At 47.3% G+C, this 19,849-nt stretch overlaps 1 protein-coding gene across 22 annotated transcripts in view; it reads left to right on the forward strand.

Moving 5' to 3' along the window:
* Positions 1-19,849, forward strand: part of ACTB (actin beta) — a 468,316-nt gene that overhangs the window by 169,045 nt on the left and 279,422 nt on the right. Inside the window, exon 1 of one of the 22 annotated variants that reach the window (XM_050784107.1) lies at positions 14,449-14,452. The exons of the other annotated variants lie outside the window; for them this stretch is intronic. The gene's annotated coding sequence lies outside the window, so the exon portion shown is untranslated. Of the gene's footprint in view, positions 1-14,448; positions 14,453-19,849 lie in introns of those variants that run through there. 22 annotated transcript variants of the gene reach the window in all.

Raw genomic sequence — 19,849 nt, forward strand, 5'->3', positions numbered from 1 at the left:
TGAACCTGGGAGGCAGAGGTTGCAGTCAGCTGAGATTGCACCACTGCACTCCAGCCTGGGCAACAAAGCAAGACTCCGTCTCAGGAAAAAACAAAAAATTATAATCCCCAGTGTTGGAGGTGGGTCTGGTGGGAGGTGACTGGATCATGGGGGTAGGTTTCCCCTGTCGTGCTGTACTCATGAGAGTGAGTGAGTTATCACGAGAGCTGGTTGTTTAAAAGTGTGTAGCGCCTCCCGTCTTTCTCCCTCTTCCTCCTGCTCTGGCCATGTAAGACATTCCTGCTTCCCCCTCACCTTCCGCCATGATTGTCAGTTTCCTGAGGCCTCCCCAGCCATGCTTCCTGTACAGCCTGCAGAACTGTGAGTCAATTAAACCTCTTTTCTTCATAAATCACCCACTCTTGGGTAGTTCTTCATAGCAGTATGAGAATGAACTAATACAAAGGGGTTGTGTCCTGGAACCAATACCTTCCAAATATGAAGGGCTGGCTTTATTTTATAGTGGTACAAAGGCTAGCACAGTGGCTCCCACCTGTAACCCCAGCACTTTGGGAGGCCAAGGTAGAAAGATCGCCTGAACCTGGGAGGTTGAGGCTGCAGTGAGCTCTGATCACGCCACCGCACTCCAACCTGACCAACAGAGCAAGACCCGGTCTCAAGAAAAAGTAGTAATAGGCTGGGGGAAGGGGCTCATACCTGTAATCCCAGCACCTTGGGAGGCCAAGGCGGGTGGATCACAAGGTCAGGAGTTCAAGATCAGCCTAGCCAACACGGTGAAACCCTGTCTCTACTAAAATACAAAAATCAGCTGGGTGTGGTGGCAGGCATCTGTAATCCCAGCTACTAGGGAAGCTGAGGCAGGAGAAGTGCTTGAACCCAGGAGGCAGAGATTGCAGTCAGCGGAGATGGCGCCACTGCCCTCTAGTTTGGGCAACAAATTGAGACTCCCACTCCAAAAAAAAAGAAAAAAAGAAAAAGTTTTCCTTCCCAATAAATTCATGGTTGCTATGAAACAGTAACAACAACAACAACAAATTAAATTCCTAGATCTATTTTTAGAGAGTTTTCCAACAATTTGTTTCTCTTTAATATTGATTAGCGTCACCAGAGATTTGTCTATCACTAGTTTATTTTTCCAAAGATAAAATCTTTGTTTATTAATTTTATTTTTTTCTCTCTTCCCTAGTAAGAGACAATAAAACTCTCACAGCTATCATCTTCTAATATCAAGATAACATGAAAACTCCTATAAAATGAATGGGAAAGGGAACATTCCAATTCGAATTACAGAACGAGAGCTGGAAACGTACGCAGCTCTATTATCTAGGACATGGATAAACCTGCTGTCAAGAGTCCCCACAATAAAAGGGCCCTAAAAATTACTGATAAAGCCGAACATGGTGGCTCATATCTGTAATCCCAGCATTTTGGAAGGCTGAGGTGGGTGGATCACTTGAGACCAGGAGTTCAAGACCACCCTGGCAACATGGTGAAACCCTGTATCTACTAAAAAATACAAAAATTGGCCGGGAGTGGTGGCTCACGCCTGTAATCCCAGCACTTTGGGAGGCCGAGGCAGGCAGACCATGAGGTCAAGAGATCAAGACCATCCTGGCCAACATGGTGAAACCCCGACTCTACTAAAAATGCAAAAATTAGCTGGGTGTGGTGGTGCGCACCTGTAGTCCCAGCTACTCGGGAGGCTGAGGCAGGAGGATTGCTTGAACCTGGGAGGCAGAGGTTGTAGTGAGCCAAGGTCGCGCCATTGCACTCCAGCCTGACCACAGAGTGAGACTCATCTCAAAGAAACAAAAACAAACAAAAAAAAATTGCCAGGTGCACACCTGTAGTCCTAGCTATTTGGGAGGCTGAGGCAGGAGGATTGCTCGAACCCAGAAGGTGGAAGTTGCAGTGAGCCAAGATCATGCCACTAATTCCCAGCCTGGGCAACAGAGTGAGACTACCTCAAAAAAAAAGAAAAATCGCCAATGATTATTTCTCATGAAAAAAACCCATGTGGCTCCGAAGGAGTCAGAAAACTAGACTCCTAAATTAGTGCTCTAGCTAGGCTTGGTGGTTCACACCTGTAATCCCAGCACTTTGGGAGGCTACGGTGGGAGCATCAGTTGAGCCCAGCTGAAGACCAGCCTGGGAAACATGGTAAGACATCATCTCTAAAAAACATTTTTTTTCCTCACGCCTGTAATCCCAGCACTTTGGGAAGCCGAGGCGGGCGGATCATGAGGTCAGGAGATCAAGACCATCCTGGCTAACACGGTGAAACCCCGTCTCTAATAAAAATACAAAAAATTAGCCAGACGTGCTGGCAGGCGCCTGTAGTCCCAGCTACTCGGGAGGCTGAGGCAGAAGAAAGGCGTGAATCCGGGAGGCAGAGCTTGCAGTAGGCCGAGATTGTGCCACTGCACTCGAGCCTGGGCGACAGAGCGAGATTCCATCTCAAAAAAAAAAAAAAAAAAAAAAAAATTTTTTTTTTTTTTTAAATTAGCCAGCCATGGTGACATGCACCTGTACTCCCAGCTACTCGGGAGGCTGAGATGGGAGGATTGCTTGAGCCTAGGAGGTCAAAGCACTACAATGAGCCATGATCATGTCACTGCACTCCAGTCTGGGCAACAGAGCAAGACACTGTCTCAAAAACAAACAAACAAACAAACTGCTCTACCATCCCTAGAGCAGATATGGTTGAAGATGGCCACATCTGTATTTCAGCCAGCAGCAAGACGGGAAAAGGAAGGGGATAGGATGCCCCCTACCCCAACTTTTGTTTGTTTGTTTTTTGAGATAGAGTCTCGCTCTGTTGCCCAGGCTGGAGTGCAGTGGTGGGATCTCAACTCACTGCAACCCCCTCCTCCTGAGGTCAAGCAATTCTCCTGCCTCAGCCTCCCAAGTAGCTGGGATTACAAGTGCCCGCCACCATGCCTGGCTGATTTTTGTGTTTTTAGCAGAAACAGGGTTTCACCATGTTGGCCAGGGTGGACTCGAACTCCTGACCTCAAGTGATCTGCCCACCTTAGCTTCACAAAGTGCTGGGATTACAGGCATGAGCCACCGTGCCCAGCCCGAATGCCCTTTCTTTTAAGAGCTTGATTCGGAAAAGGCACAAGTCACTTCTGCTCATATCCCATTGAACAGATCTCAGTCACACGGCCACCTCCATCTACAAAGAAGGCTGGAAAATGGAGTCTTCATTCTGGGAAGGCAACGTTCCCTAGCTAAAAATTGAAGGCTCTGTTGCATTAGAAGGAAAGAACAGATAATGAGAAATAACCAGAGGTCTCTACCACAGGGAAAAGATAGGATGCAGGGAATGCCAGCGGAAGAAGTGATACAGACGAGTGATATTAACCACGAGTTCCCTCCCACCTGCGTTAAACTATGCATGGTGTTGAAGTTAATGTATTCATTTTCTCCATTTCACCAGAGGATAAACCTTTGCTGTTCTAGGGATGGGAAAATAAATAATAAGCAGTAAGAGCTGCCTGGATATGCTGCATAGGGCTGGAGACAAGGGACTCTAATTGCCCTGCTTATTGGCTGGGCACGGTGGCTCACGCCTGTAATCCCAACACTTTGGGAGGCTGAGGCAGACCTCACCTGAGGTCAAGAGTTCAAAACCAGCCTGGCCAACAGGTGAAACCCTGTTTCTACCAAAAAAAATAGAAAAATAAGCCAAGTCTGGTGGTGGACGCCTCTAGCCCTACCTATTCAGGAGGCCGAGACAGGTGAACTGCTTGAACCTGGGAGGCAGAGGTTGCGCAGTGAGTCAAGACTGTGCCACTGCACTGCAGCCTGGGTGACAGAGCAAGACTCCATCTCAAAGAAAAGTAATAATAAATAATAAAAATACAAAAGTTAGCTGGACATGGTGGTGCATGCCTGTTGTCCCAGCTACTCGGGAGGCTGAGGCAGGAGAATTGCTTGAACCCAGGAGGCGGAGGTTAGAGTGAGTCAAGATCACACCACTGCATTCCATAGAGTGAGACTCTGCCTCAAAAAAACAAAAAAAAATATATATATGTATATATATTGCTGCGCTTATAGAAGTTCATTTTTTCCATTTCCTTGAAAAGCAGAATAAACCTATGTTGTAATAAATCGATGTAAACATAAAGTATCATCCTGTTACTATGCAATCATATAAAATCATACTAAGACATTCACATGTAATATGATTATTAATATCGTTGGTCCCACCTACTGGGGAGGCCGAGGCAGGAGAATCACTTGAACCTGGGAGGCAGAGGCTGCAGTGAGCAGAGATTGTGCCACTGCACTCCAGCCTGGGAGACAGAGCGAGACTCCATCTCAAAAACAAACAGACAGACAAAAACACCCTTAGGTAATGATCACCAATGACTGCTGACATCTTTTAAAAAAAAAAAAAAAAAGAAAACCAGATATCTTGTCCATCTATATGGCTGTACAAGATATCACCTATGAGTAATCCTGGAAAAAAAAAAGAAGAACTTGAATCTACGCCTCTTGATCTAATTAAGAAATTACAGGACACACAAGGGCAGCAGAAAAATATGTCAAATGATACCACAATGAGACAACCTGCAAAATCCAGGGTGTAAGAAATTCTGCACTTTTTTCTACAAATCAAATGCAGAGAGAGGGAGGGAGGAAAGGAAGAGAGGGAGAAGGAATCCATGGATCACAAGAGAATGAAGGAACATATCACTGGTGATGTATGGATCCTATTATCTAAACAAGAGCTCACTGAACTTTCCAATTCATGTGCTTCCCCTTGTTAACTGCACTGGCTCATCCCAGGTCTTCTGTGCCATCCTGTTTCCCAGTCTCCGCTGCGACAAAAATAGCGATAGGAAAAATGGCATTTTATCAGGGGCCATGTACTGGGAAGATGCTTAACATTGTCTCCATGGTTTGATATTTTATATAGATATAATGAATACATATATTTGTGTAATATAAAAATATATATTTGTATGTAAAATATAAAAATATGGATACATAAAATATGAATATAAAATAGGTCAAGCGTGGTGGCTCACACCTGTAATCTCAGCACTTTGGGAGACCAAGGTGGGTGGATCACCTGAGGTCAGGAGTTCGAGACCAGCCCAGCCAACATGGTGAAACCCCTGTCTCTACTAAAAATACAAAAATTAGCTGGGTGTGGTGGCGGGTACCTGTAATCCCAGCTACTCAGGAGGCTGAGGCAGGGGAATTGATTCAACCAGGAGGTGGAGGCTGCAGCGAGCTGAGATCGCGCCATTACACTCCAGCCTGGGTGACAGAGTAAGACACTGTCTCAAAAATATATACATATATATTATATATATGCATATGTAATATGAAATATGTTATTTATATGTAATACATTGCATATATTTATATGTAATATAAAAATATATAAATACAAAACTATATAAATTACAAAATATATTTTATATAATATGGTTTGTATATTATATATCATATAAAATATAAATATATAAAATGTTTTTATAAAGATTTTTATATCATATAGTTTATAAACGTATATTTTATATCATATATAATATGTAACAGACAAATCTTTCTTTTTTTTTTTGAGACAGTCTTGCTCTGTCGCCCAGGCTGGAGTGCAGTGGCACGATCTCGGCTCACTGCAAGCTCTGCCTCCTGGATTCACACCATTTTCCTGCCTCAGCCTCCTGAGTAGCTGAGACTACAGGCACCCGCCACCACGCCCGGCTAATTTTTTGTATTTTTAGTAGAAACGTGGTTTCACTGTGTTAGCCAGGATGGTCTTGATCTCCTGACCTCATGATCTGCCCGCCTCAGCCTCCCAAAGTGCTGGGACTACAGGTGTGAGCCACTGTGCTCGGCCACTTTTTTTTGAGACAGTCTCGCTCTGTCACCCAGGCTAGAGTGCAGTGTGGCAATCTGGGCTCAGGGCAGCCTCTGTCTCCCAGGTTCAAGTGATCTCCCCACTTCAGTCTCCCAAGTAACTAGGATTATAGACATGTGTCACCATACCTGGCTAAGTTTTTTTGTTTTTTTTGAGACAGAGTCTTGCTCTGTCGCTCAGGCTGGAGTGCAGTGCCGTGATCTTGGCTCATTTCAACCTCTGTCTCCCAGGTTCTAGCGATTCTCCTGCCTCAGACTCCCGAGTAGCTGGGACTACAGGGGCCCGCCACCACACCCAGCTAATTTTTGTATTTTTAGTAGAGATGAGGTTTCACCATGTTGGCCGGGACCGTCTCAATCTCTTGACCTGGTGATCTGCCCGCCTCGGACTCCCAAAGTACTGGGATTACAGGTGTGAGCCACTGTGCCTGGCCATTTTTTTGTATTTTTAGTAGAGAAGGGGTTTCACCATGTTGGCCAGGCTGGTCTTGAACTCCTGACCTCGAGTGATCTGTGTACCTCAGCCTCCCAAAGTGCTGGGATTACTGGCGTGAGCCATCGTGCTGGGCCTATAATACATATTATATATTACAGATAAATAATACATTTTTATCTTACAATGTTTTCCTTTTCACTTTTTAGAGGCAGGGTCTCACTCTGTTGCTCACGCTGGAGTACAGTGGCACGGTCAAAGCTCACTGCAGCCTCGACTTTCTGGACTCAAGAGATCCTCCCACCTCAGCCTACCAAGTAGCTGGGACTATAGGCACACACCACCATGCCTGGCTAATTTGTGTATCTTTTTGTAGAGACAGGGTTTCACTCTGTTGCCCAGGCTGGTCTTGTACTCCGGGCTTCAAGCAATCCTCCTGCCTCAGACTCCTGAAGTGCTGGGACTGCAGGTGTGAGCCACCAAGATGAATTTCTTCATTCCCCAAAAATAGAAGCCATGGAGGCTTCTGCCTGGTGGCTGCCAATATTTTTTCACCAACAACCACCCCCCTAGCCTTTTGTTTGTTTGTTTGTTTACATCATAAGGCAGCCTCCTGTCTCCTCTGCAGAACACCTATTTCACATTTGTATACAGGACACCTCCAGTGAGCTTTGTCCCCTCGTGGTAGCCCTGACAGCAACTAACCCTGTTCTGCTCCTGCGGAAACTGTAGCCCAGATTGTTTAGTCAATGTTCAGTAAGTTAGTGACCAGGTAGTGTATTAGTCCGTTCTCACGCTGCTATAAAGACATACCCGGCCGGGCGCGGTGGCTCAAGCCTGTAATCCCAGCACTTTGGGAGGCCGAGACGGGCGGATCACGAGGTCAGGAGATCGAGACCATCCTGGCTAACACGGTGAAACCCCGTCTCTATTAAAAAATACAAAAAACTAGCCGGGCGAGGTGGCGGGCGCCTGTAGTCCCAGCTACTCGGGAGGCTGAGGCAGGAGAATGGCCTAAACCCGGGAGGCGGAGCTTGCAGTGAGCCGAGATCGGCCACTGCACTCCAGCCTGGGCGACAGAGTGAGACTCCGTCTCAAAAAAAAAAAAAAAAAAATACCCAAAGGCCGGGTGTGCTGGCTCACGCCTGTAATCTCAGCACTGTGGGAGGCCGAGGCAGGTGGATCACGAAGTCAGGAGATCAAGACCGTCCTGGCTAACACAGTGAATCCCCATCTCTACTAAAAATACAAAAAATTAGCCAGGTGTGGTGGTGGGTGCCTGTAGTCCCAGCTACTCGGGAGGCTGAGGCAGGAGAATGGTGTGAACCCGTGAGTCAGAGCTTGCAGTGAGCCGAGATCGCGCCACTGCACTCCAGCCTGGGTGACAGAGCAAGACTCCATCTCAAAAAAAAAAAAAAAGAAAGAAAGAAAAGAAAATACACAGTGGCTCACGGCTATAATCCCAGCACTTTGGGAGGCCAAGTCAGGCAAATCACCTGAGGTCGGGAGTTCAAGACCAGCCTGGCTAACATGGTAAAACCCTATCTCTACTACAAATACAAAAATTAGCCAGGCATAGTGGCGGGTACCTGTAATGCCAGCTACTCCAGAGGCTGAGGCAGGAGAATCACTTGAACCCAGGAGGCGGAGGTTGCAGTGAGTTGAGATCATACCACTGCATTCCAGCCTGGGCAACAGAGTGAGACTCGGACTCAAAAACAAACAAACAAAATTAAAAAAAAAAAAAAAGAAATAAACCAGAGACTGGGCAATTTATGAAAGAAAGAGGTTTAATTGACTCACAGTTCCACATTGCTGGGAAGGCCTCAGGAAAATTACTATCATGGCAAAAGGCAAAGGAGAAGCAGGCACCTTCTTCTCAGGAGGCTGGATAGAGTGAGCGCAAGCAGGGGAAATGCCAGTGCTTATAAAACCATCAGATACCTCAAGACTCACAATCACGGGAGCAGAATGGGGGAAACTGCCCCCATGATCCGATTACCCCACCTTGACACTTGGGGATTATGGGATTACAATTCAAGATGAGATTCTGGGTGGGGACCCAAACCCTAACCATATCAGGTAGGGATGAGAAATCTGCTTCCCAAACTCCTACTCCAATGCTGTGCCCTCTGGACACTGTGTCCCAGTCCTGGAAGGAAGGAGGACAAGAAACTCAGACGGCCTGGACTGAGGGGAAAGGAGGGTGAAGCTGGCACTGACATCCTCAGAGGCCCCTGTAGGGTCATGTATATGAAACCCAAGCCCAAGCTTCATGCCCTGCCCCCAACAAGCAGGAAACGCACACTGTAGCAAATGCTAAGCCAGCTCTCTAGCATGTGAAACAGGCTCGTCCAGAGACAGGAGAGGGCTGCTCTCTCTCTGCCTAGTCTGAAGCAAAAATACTAACTCTTTTCTCCAGTTAGTACTTTTGGACTGCAGTTGACCTCGGGTAACTGAAACTGTTAATAAGAGGGGAGACAATCGTAATTTAACACTCCACTCTTGGTGGGGCGCTGTGGCTCAGGCCTGCAATCCCAGCACTTTGGGAGGCTGAGGTGGGAGGATCACTTGAGGCCAGGAGTTCCAGACCAGCCTGTGCAACATAGCGACATCCCATCTCTACAAAAAATTTAAAAATTAGCCAGGCATGGTGATGTGTGCCTGTTGTCCCAGCTACTTGGGAGGCTGAGCGGGGAGGATTGCTTGAGCAAACCTCCTCCAAACCATGAGTTCAAGACTGCAGTGAGCTATGATTACACCACCGCACTCCAGCCTGTGCAACAGAGTCAGACTGTCTTAAAATAATCAGTAAACAGGCCGAGCATGGTGGCTCACGCCTGTAATCCTAGCACACTGGGAAGCTGAGGCGGGAGGATCATCACATTCCCACTTCTATCCTCATCGCCCATCCCTCACCTCCCTTCTCATCCTAAAAGGGCTGAAGGATTGCTTTTATTGATGAAATTACATTGTCTGCGAACACATGGAGCCTAAGTATGCAGTTTAATGGGTTTAGACACCCATGTAACTGAAATCCAATCAGGATGCAGAAGTGTCCATGCTCCCAGAAAGTTCCTTCATGTCTCTTTTTACTCAATCCCCTTCCCCCTTGGTCTGGAAATGTGAAAGGTTCTGATACTTCCCGGAGCACCCACATTTTCTGGGTCTCTCTGCCAGCCAGTGGCTCTGGGCAAGCCATCCGTCCATCAGACCGTCAGGTCCCTGTGAAACAGCCGTCACTGGCCACTTCCCTGAAGACACAAGTCATCATGCTGTCCACTTTGCTGGCTGTCACCGTGTGGTCACCCAGGTCAAGCAGCAACAGCAAGTATACGTTTTTTTCTTTTTTAAAAACTTCCTCTGGCTGGTGCAATGGTTCACACCCATAATCCCAGCACTTTGGGAGGCTGAGGCAGGTGGATCACCTGAGGTCAGGAGTTCGAGCACTGGCCAAGATGGTGAAAAAAAAAAAAAAATAGCTGGTTGTGGTGGCACATGCCTGTAATCCCAGCTACTTGGAAGACTGAGGCAGGAAAATCACTTGAACCCAGGAGCCAGAGGTTGCAGTGAGCTGAGATCACATCATTGTACTCCAGTCTGGACAACAGAGTGAGACTCCATCTCAAAAAAAAAAAAAAAAAAAAGAAAAAGAAAAAGAAAATAAATGGCAAACTTCCTCTAAAACTTCCCACACGAAGCTTATTTTTCCTTCTCTGTCTGTACCCGAGACCTCATGCTCAGTTCATCCATGGCAAAGCCAGCCCTGATGGAAAGGGTGAGGATGCCTGTAATTACCTTAGCAACAGAACATGTGGTGCATTTGAATCATATCATCTCATCCCTATAGCAACAGAGAATCTCAGAATTACGGTGCTTTGGAGCCAAGTGGCAACAGCACTGAGTCCAACCTCTTAGATTAAAACGAAACCCAACAGAAACAAACAAACAAAAAAAGTCTTTTACCATTCAGATAGCTTTCATAGCCTTGTACCTATTTTTTGTTGTTGCTTGGAAATACAATGGAACTTTGATACCAACAAGATAGCAGGGAATATCCACTTGGGCTGCTGGGCTTTTGGCTGATTTAATCAGAGGCTTTGTCCTATGTCATTAGGAATAAAAAATAATTTTTTGATTGATGGAGGAAGAGAGAGTTGGCCAGGGATGAACGTAGAGATGTTGATATCAGAGACCACAGAGCTGTGGCAAGAATTCCTCATTTATTTAACGTGTCTTCGTGAGATTGCACCATTCTCTGCCTCTGAGGTCGGCGTGCAAAAACGACTTCCTCTTTTATCAGCTGGGGGCTGTAAAGGGGAAATATCTGCCAGGCGCGGTGACTCACGCCTGTAATCCCAGCACTTTGGGAGGCTGAGACAGGAGGATCACGAGGTCAGGAGACCAAAACAATCCTGCCTAATGCAGTGAAACCCCGTCTCTATTAAAAATACAGAAAAATAGCCGGGTGTGGTGGCGGGTGCCTGGAGTCCCAGCTACTCGGGAGGCTGAGGCAGGAGAATCGCTAGAACCCGGGAGGCAGAGCTTGCAGTGAGCCGAGATTGCACCACTGCACTCTAGCCTGGGCGACAGAGCGAGACTCCATCTCAAAAAAAAAAAAAAAAGGGAAATATGTTGTCTGCAGCCTCCTGACACCAACTCCTGGCCTCAAGGAAGTTCTCCAGGGCAGAGGGCAACAATATGAAATGTAAACATGGGATGTGGGGAGGTTCGGTACCTCATCCTGATACCGGCTCTACCTTTTGGATGCATCGTGGTCTAATTCAAAACCATGAACTCGGGAACAGGGGATATCTCAGTAGCCTCCTTGGGAACATGCTTCAAGCTGAGATCAACAGAGCAGGGGGCATTGGAGGCTGTGCTTCAAAGATGAATGGGGGCCAGGAGCGGAGGCTGATGCGTGTAATCCCAGCACTTTGGGAGGCCGAGGCAGGAGGATCACTTGAGCCCAGAAGTTTGAGACCCACCTGGGGCAACATGGTGAAACCCTGTCTCTACAAAAAATTAGCCAGGCATGGTGGCACATGCCTGCACTCCCAGATACCCAGGAGGCTGAGATGGGAGGATAATCTGAGCCCGGGAGGTCAAAGCTATAGTGAGTCTTAACTGAGCCACTGCACTCCAGCCTGGGCGAGTGAGACCTTGTCTCAAAAACAAAACAAAACAAAATCTTAAAAAAATAGACGGGGGGCCAGGCGTGCTAGCTCATGCCTATAATCTCAGTACTTTGGGAGGTCGGGGCAGGAGGATTACCTGAGGTCAGGAGTTCAAGACCAGCCTGGCCAACGCAGTGAAACCTTGTCTCTACTAAAAATACAAAAAAATTAGCTGGGCATGGTGGCACGTGCCTGTAGTCCTGGCTACTCAGGAGGTTGAGGCACAAGAATCGCTTGAACCCAGGTGGTGGAGGTTGCAGTGAGCTGAGATCCGGCCACTGCACTCCAGCTTGGGTGACAGAGCAAGACTCCATCTCAATAAAAAAAAAAAAAAAATATATATATATATATATATATACACACACACACACACACACACACACATACATACATATATACAAAACTTAGCTGGGCATGGTGGTGGACGCCTGTAATCCCAGGTACTTCAGAGCCTGAGACCGGAGAATAGCTTGAACTCGGGAGGCGGAGGTTGCAGTGAGCCAAAATCACGTCAGTGCACTCCAGCCTGGGCAACAGAGCAAGACTCCATCTCAAAAAAAAAAAAAAGAGAGACTGGATTTGCCATGTTGCCCAGGCTAGTCTCAAGCTCCTGGCCTCAACTGATCCTCCTGCCTCAGCCTTTCGAAGTGCTGGATTACAGGCTGGAGCCACCATACCTGGCCCTGAAAAAACTACATCTTCGTGTTACAGGAACATATTTGACAGGCTCATTTAAATATCCCCACTTCCATCAAGAACCGACCAAAACTATCAAGGATCATGGGGGAGAAATCCACCATGCCTTGTCAAATCCCCACAAACCTACAGTTTCACATACGGGTGGACCAAGTGCCTACAAACAGCCAGACAGGACTTGCAGTTTGGCACAGAAGGATCTTGGAAGTCACCTCGCTGAGTTCACAAGTAAATAGTTGAACAAACTGAAACGTCAACAACTCCTCTGAGATCTGTCCGCGGAGGTCAGTCACAGGGCAAACTCCCAGCCGCAAAATTGGAGAGACAGGAGGATACAGAGAATTACAACTTACCTGAGTAGAAACCCACGGGCAGAAGCCCCACATGGGGCCCAGTGAAGAGGGGTGGGAAGAGCAGAGCGGCTGAGGAGCTGAATTGCTGTACCTGCTGAAGAAGCCCGAGACATAGAAACTCCCAGCAGGGCCAGGCGCGGTGGCTCACGACTGTAAACCCAGCGCTTGGGGAGGCCAAGGCGGGCGGATCACGAGGTCAGGAGTTCGAGACCATCCTGGCTAACACGGTGAAACCCCATCTCTACTAAAAATACAAAAAATTAACCAGGCGTGGTGGCGGGCGCCTGTAATCCCAGCTACTCGGGAGGCTGAGGCAGGAGAATGGCGTGAACGTGGGAGGCGGAGCTTGCAGAGAGCAGAGATCGCACCACTGCACTCCAGCCTGGGCGACAAGAGCGAAACCCCGTCTCAAAAAAAAAAAAAAAACCGAGAGGACCGAGACAGGGCGCCCTGTGCTCTTGTGAGTTTTACCTTCAGGGGCTCAACCAGGTTCTCAGAGTGAATATTAGAGAAAAATCCCCTCGTGCCTCCAGCAAGGGGAGGGAAAAAGAGACAAGCGCAGCTTTCTGTTCTTAACAAGGTCAACCCTCAGGAGAAACTACTTAACCACAGCCCAACCTGGGGGGCTTCATCAGCGCCTACCTGACCTGGGGGAAGGAAAATCCCCAACTCCAGCTGGCCCCAGCCGTCCACCTGGAGAAAAGGAAAACCCAACCCCAGCCCCGGGACCCATCCTGTCCCGCCTAAGCGGGTGAGTTGGGGGTGTTAATAAGCACTTACAAAGTCCATTCCAGAGGCACAGGCTCACTGAAAGACTAAGATCTGGCCAGGCACAGCCAGGCACAGTGGCTCACGCCTGTAATCCCAGCACTTTGGGAGGCCGAGGCAGGCGGATCACAAGGTCAGGAGATCCAGACCATCCTGGCTAACAAGGTGAAACCCCGTCTCTACTAAAAACACAAAAAAATTAGCCGGGCATGCTGGCAGGTTCCTGTAGTCCCAGTTACTCAGGAGGCTGAGGCAGGAGAACGGCGTGAACCCGGGAGGAGGAGCTTGCAGTGAGCTGAGATCGCAACACTGCACACCAGCCTGGGTGACAAAGCGAGACTCCGTCTCAAAAAAAAAAAAATCTGGCCAGGCACAAAGGCTCATGCCCAGAATCCCTGTACTTTGGAAGGTTGAGGTGGGAGGATTGCTTAAGCTCAAGAGTTGAAGAGCGGCCTGGGCAATATAGTGAGACCTCATCTTTAAAAAAATAATAATAATTTAAAACAAAGATTCAGATCTGCTCAGAGGACTATTACAGAGGCTTCTCCTCCCACCACACTTCCCACCACTTTCCCCCAGGTCTATTTATAGCAGCACCTTTTACCGATAAATTATGTCCAGTTATCAGGGAAAAAATTACAAGGCATAATAAAATGCAAAAACTATCCAGAAGCTTTGTAGAAGGTGTTTTTTAAAAAAGTCAGCCAGGTGTGGTGGCTCACGCCTGTAATCTCGGCACTTTGGGAGGCCAAGGCGGGCAGATCACCTGAGGTCGGGAGTTCGAGACCAGCCTGGCCAATATGGTGAAACCCCCGTCACTACTGAAAAAATACAAAAATTAGTCGGGCATGGCGGTGTGTGCCTGTGGTCCCAGATACTCAGGAGGCTGAGGCAGGAGAATCATTTGAACCCGGGAGGCAGAGGTTGCAGCGAGCCAAGATGGGACCACTACACTCCAGCCTGGGTGACAGAACGGGATGCCGTCTCTAAATAAATAAATACATGGAGAAAGCTAAACCAAGATAATACCAAACAAGAAAGACTTCAAAGCCAAGAAAGTTATCAGAGCTTAAGAGGGGCATTACAGCCAGGTGTTGTCACTCACATCAATAATCCCAGCACTTTAGGAGACCAAGGTAGTGGGGGGATTGCTTGAGCCCAGGAGTTTGTGATCAACCTGGGCAACATAGCAAGACCCTGACTCTACAATAAATAAATAAATATAAATATATATATCAGCTGGTCACGGTGGTGAATACCTGTAGTCCCAGCTACTTAGGAGACCAAAACGGGAGTATCACTTGAGCCTGGGAGCTCCAGACTTCAGTGAGTCGTGATCACACCACTGTACTCCAGCCTGGGTGACAGAATGAGACCCTGTGTCCAAAAAAAAAAAAAAAAAAGAGGGACATTACAGAATGATAAAGGAGTCAATTCTCCAAAAACACATAATTAATCCTTAATGTATATGCAACTAACAAAAGCATCAAAATACACGAAGTTAAAAGTGGTAGAACTAGTCCAGGCGCGGTGGCTCATGCCTGGAATCCCAGCACTTTGGGAGGCCGAGGCAGGTGGATCACCAGAGGGCAGGAGTTCAAGACCAGCCTGGCTAACGTGGTGAAACCCTGTCTCTACTAAAAATACAAAAATTATCCAGGCGTGGTGGCAGGCACCTGTAATCCCAGCTACTCAGGAGGCGGAGGCAGGAGAATTGCTTCAACCAGGGAGGCGGAAGTTGCAGTGAGCTGAGATTGCGCCATTGCACTCCAGCCTAAGCGACAAGAGCAAAATTCCGTCTCAAAAAAAAAAAAGAAAAAAAACAGTGGTGGAATTGCACAGAGACATTGATAAAGTACTATGGTACTTCAAGACTTACTATGAAGCTACGGTAATCAGGACAGTGTGATATTAGTGAAAAAATAGATAAATAGATCAATGGGCCAGGTATGGTGTCTCACACCTGTAATCCCAGCACTTTGGGAGGCCAAGGCAGGTGGTTCACTTAAGGTCAGTAGAATGAGACCACCCTGGACAACATGCTGAAACACTGTCTCTTAAAAAAAAAAAAAAGAAAAAGATCAATTGAATAGAATAGAGATCTCAGAAACAGACCCACATAAATAGAGTCAAGTGATCTTTGACGAAAGAGCAAAGGCAATACAGCGAGCAAAGACAAAGATGGTCTTTTTAACAGATGTTGCTGAACAATTGGACATCCACATGCAAAAAACTGAATCCAGATTCTGACCTTACACACTTCACAGAATTAATTCAGATGGATCAGAGACCTAAATGTAAATCAAACCCATAAAAATTTTAGAAGGTAACATAGGAGAAAATCTAGGTAACTTCAGATTTGACAATGACTTTTTAGATACAACGCCAAAGGTAGGATTCATGAAAGAAAGAATTGGGCCGGGCGTGGTGGCTCATGCCTATCATCCCAGCACTTTGGGATGCTGAGGTGGGCAGATAACCTGAGGTTGGGAGTTCGAGACCAGCCTGACCAATATGGAGAAACCCCATCTCTACTAAAAATACAAAATTAGCCGGGTGTGGTGGCACATGCTTGTAATCCCAGCTACTTGGGAGGCTGAGGCAGGAGAATCGCTTGAACGTGGGAGGTGGAGGTTGCGGTGAGCTGAGATCGTGCCATTGCACTCTAGCCTGGGCAACAAGAGTGAAACTCCATCTCAAAAAAAAAAAAAAAAAAAAACAATTGATAAGTTGGACTTCATTGAATTCAAAAATTTCTTCTCTCTGAAAGATGTTGTCAAGAGAATGAAAAGACAAGCCACAGACTGGGAGAAAATATTTGCTAAAGATATAGCTGATAAAGAAGGACTATTAACCAAAATATACAAAGAACTCTTAAAACTCAACAATAGGAAAACAACCTGAGTTTTAAATGGGCCAAAGACCTTAAGAGACATCTTTCCAAAGAAGATACACAGGTGGCAAATAGGCAGATGAAAAGATGCTTCATATCATATGTCACTGGGAAAACGCAAATTAAAATAATGAGATACCACTACAAACCTATCAGGATGACAAAAATCCAGAACACGGCAGGGCACGTGGCTCACGCCTGTAATCTCAGCACTTTGGGAGGCTGAGGCAGATGGATCACCTGAGGTCAGGAGTTCGAGACCAGCCTGGCCAATATGGTGAAACCCCATCTCTACTAAACACACAAAAATTAGCTGGGCGTGGTGGCAGGCGCCTGTAATCCCACTACTCGAGAGGCTGAGGCAGAAGAATCACTTGAACCCAGGAGGCGGAGGTTGCAGTGAGCCGAGATCGCGCCATTGCACTCCAGCCTGGGGGATAAGAGTGAGACTTCATCTCAAAAAAAAAAAAAAAGGCCGGGCACGGTGGCTCAGGCCTGTAATCCCAGCACTTCGGGAGGCCGAGGCGGGTGGATCACGAGGTCAGGAGATCGAGACCATCCTGGCTAACATGGTGAAACCCCGTCTCTACTAACAAATACAAAAAAAACTAGCCGGGCGAGGTGGCGGGCGCCTGTAGTCCCAGCTACTCCGGAGGCTGAGGCAGGAGAATGGCGTAAACCCGGGAGGCGGAGCTTGCAGTGAGCCAAGATCCAGCCACTGCACTCCAGCCTGGGCGACAGAGTGAGACTCCGTCTCAAAAAAAAAAAAAAAAAAAAAAAAAAAAAAAAATCCAGAATACTTGGCCAGGCATGGTGACACATACCCATAGTCCCAGCTACTCAGAAGGTTGAGGTGGGAGGATCAATTGAGCCCAGGATGTTAGGTCTGCAGTGAGCTATGACGGTGCCACTGCTCTCCAGCCTGGGTGACAGAGCGAGACCCTGTCTCAAGGAAAAAAAAAATGAAAAGCCTCTATGCTATATGATTCCTACTATACTACATGCAGAAAAGGCCAAACTATGGAAACAGTAAAAGGAACCGTTGCCAGGGACTGGAAACAAAAGGTTGCCAGGGACTGAAGGGAAGGACTGAAGAGGCAGAGCACGGAGGATTTTTCAGGCAGGCGGACTCCTCTGAGACAGTTATAACAGTGGATGCATGTTATGACACATCGTTCCAAACCCGTGACATGCACACCACCAAGACAGACCCTAATGCACACTGTGGACTTTGGGTTAAAGTGATGTGTCAGTATAGGTTCCCTAATTGTAACAAATGTACCACTTTGGTGGAAGATGATAATGGGAGAGGCTATTAGCAGGGACAGGGAACATATGAGAACTCTCTGTACCTTCTGCTCAATGTTGCTATGAATCTAAAACTGGCCTAAAAAAGTAAAATCTATTAAAAAAAAAAAAAAGACGCAGTGAGCATTAGGAAGAAAGGGACAGGGCACCTGCATTCCTCATGGAAATCATGCAAACATATCTTCTGACCAAGACTCCACTTTTTTTTTTTTTTTTTTTTTGAGATGGAGTTCACTTTTTCACCCAGACTGGAGTGCAGTGGCATGATCTTGACTCACTGCAACCTCCAACCCCCAGGTTCAAGCTATTCTCCTGCCTCAGCCTCCCGAGTAGATGGGGTTATAGGCGCCCGCCACCACGCCGGGCTAATTTTTGTATTTTTTAGTAGAGACGGGGTTTCATCATGTTGGCCAGGCTGTTCTTGAACTCCTGACCTCAGGTAATCCACCTGCCTCAGCCTCCCAAAGTGCTGGGATTACAGGCATGAGGCACCATGGCCAGCCAGACCCTACTTTTGAGTGGGGTCTCCTGCAGATGAGCCTGAGAGAGCCAGCAGGATTAGGTGACAAGGAAGGAGAGAGATCTTTGCATCTTCAGATGTAGGGGAGCAACGCTCATGGCAAATCTGAACATGAGCAGCTCCAGGAACCATAAAGCGGGCACAGGAAGATCAAAAGAGACTGAAGAATCTTTTTTTTTTTTTTTTGAGATGGAGTCTAGTTCTGTCACCCAGGCTGGAGTACAGTGGTGTGATCTCAGCTCACTACAACCTCCACCTCCCAAGTTCAAGCAATTGTCCTGTCTCAGCCTCCCGAATAGCTGGGATTACAGGCATGCATCAACACGCCGGCTAATTTTTGAATTTTTAGTAGAGATGGGGTTTCACAATGTTAGCCAGGCTGGTCTCAAACTCCCAAACTGCCACAGCCTCCCAAAATGCTGGGATTCCAGGTGTAGGCCACCACGCCTGGCCAAATCTTACATAGTGCTGAAGGCTTTTAAGTATCATTTTCCCTCTTCCCCTGTGACTGACACCTGGGGAAGTTGATAAGAAGCCTCAGTGCTCCCTCCTTTGCCACCAATGGGAGGTTTAAACCACACAAGCCCCTGAGCGCACAAACCCTCACCCAGTCACACCCACCAACCACCATAAAAACCCCAAGCCAGTCTCCTTTCCCTGTTCTCGCAAGACATTTTTTTTTTTTTGAGACAGAGCCTCACTGTCACCAGGCTAGAGTACAATGGTGTAATCTTGGCTCACTGTAACCTCCACCTCCCAGGTTCAAGGGATTCTTCTGCCTCAGCCTCCAGAGTAGCTGGGATTACAGGTACCCACCACCACGCTCGAGTAATTTTTGTATTTTTAGTAGAGATGGGGGTTTCACCATGTTGGCCAAGCAGGTCTCAAACTCCTGACGTCAAATGATCTGCCCACATTGGCCTCCCAAAGTGCTGGGATTACAAGCGTGAGCCACCACAGTAGGCCAGTTGTATTTATCTATTTATTTATTTATTTATTTATGGTGTTTTTTTAAAAAACATTTTTCTTTTAGACTTCTAGGTCAGCAGTATGTTTTTTAAAAAAATAGAGACAGGGTCTTGCTATATTGGCCAGGCTGGCCTTGAAATCCTGGCCTCAAGCAATCCATCAGCCTTGGCCTTCCAAAGTGCAAGGATTAGAGGTGTAAGCCACCATGCCTGGCTCCAGATGGCATTTGATTTTGTTTTTGTTTTTTGAGACAGAGTCTTGCACTGTCGCCCAGGCTGGAGTACAGTGGTGTGATCTCGGCTCACTGTAGCCTCTGCCTCCCAGGTTCAAGCGATTCTCCTGCCTCAGCCTCCAGAGTAGCTGGGTGCATACCACCATGCCCAGCTAATTGTTTGCATTTTTAGTAGAGACAGGGGTTTCACCATGTTGGCCAGGCTGGTCTACCTCTGACCTCAGGTGATCCACCCACCTCGGCCTCCCAAAGTGCTGGGATTAGAGGCATGAACCACCGCTCCCAGCCTAGGATAGCATTTTTTGGTGTTCCCTTGATTGAGACAGAGCTCTGCAGCAGGTTCTGGTGTGCTCCAGATGGCCCCGCTGCCTAAAGCCACATTATGTGGTATATCCCACGGTGCCACATATACCAACGGAAGATGCCACGGTGCTAGAGATAACAATGGTACGTGGAGTCTCTGGCGAGCACTAATAGAAAAGCTGCAACTCTGGGCATGGTGGCTCAGCCTGTAATCCAGCACGTTGGGAGGCTGAGATGAGAGGGCAGTTTGAGCCCAGGAGTTCAAGACCTGCCTGGGCAACATAGGGAAATCCTTTCTCTACAAAGAATACAAAAAA

This window comes from Macaca thibetana, chromosome 3 (genome assembly GCF_024542745.1).
Source record: "Macaca thibetana thibetana isolate TM-01 chromosome 3, ASM2454274v1, whole genome shotgun sequence".
Lineage (NCBI taxonomy): Eukaryota > Metazoa > Chordata > Mammalia > Primates > Cercopithecidae > Macaca > Macaca thibetana.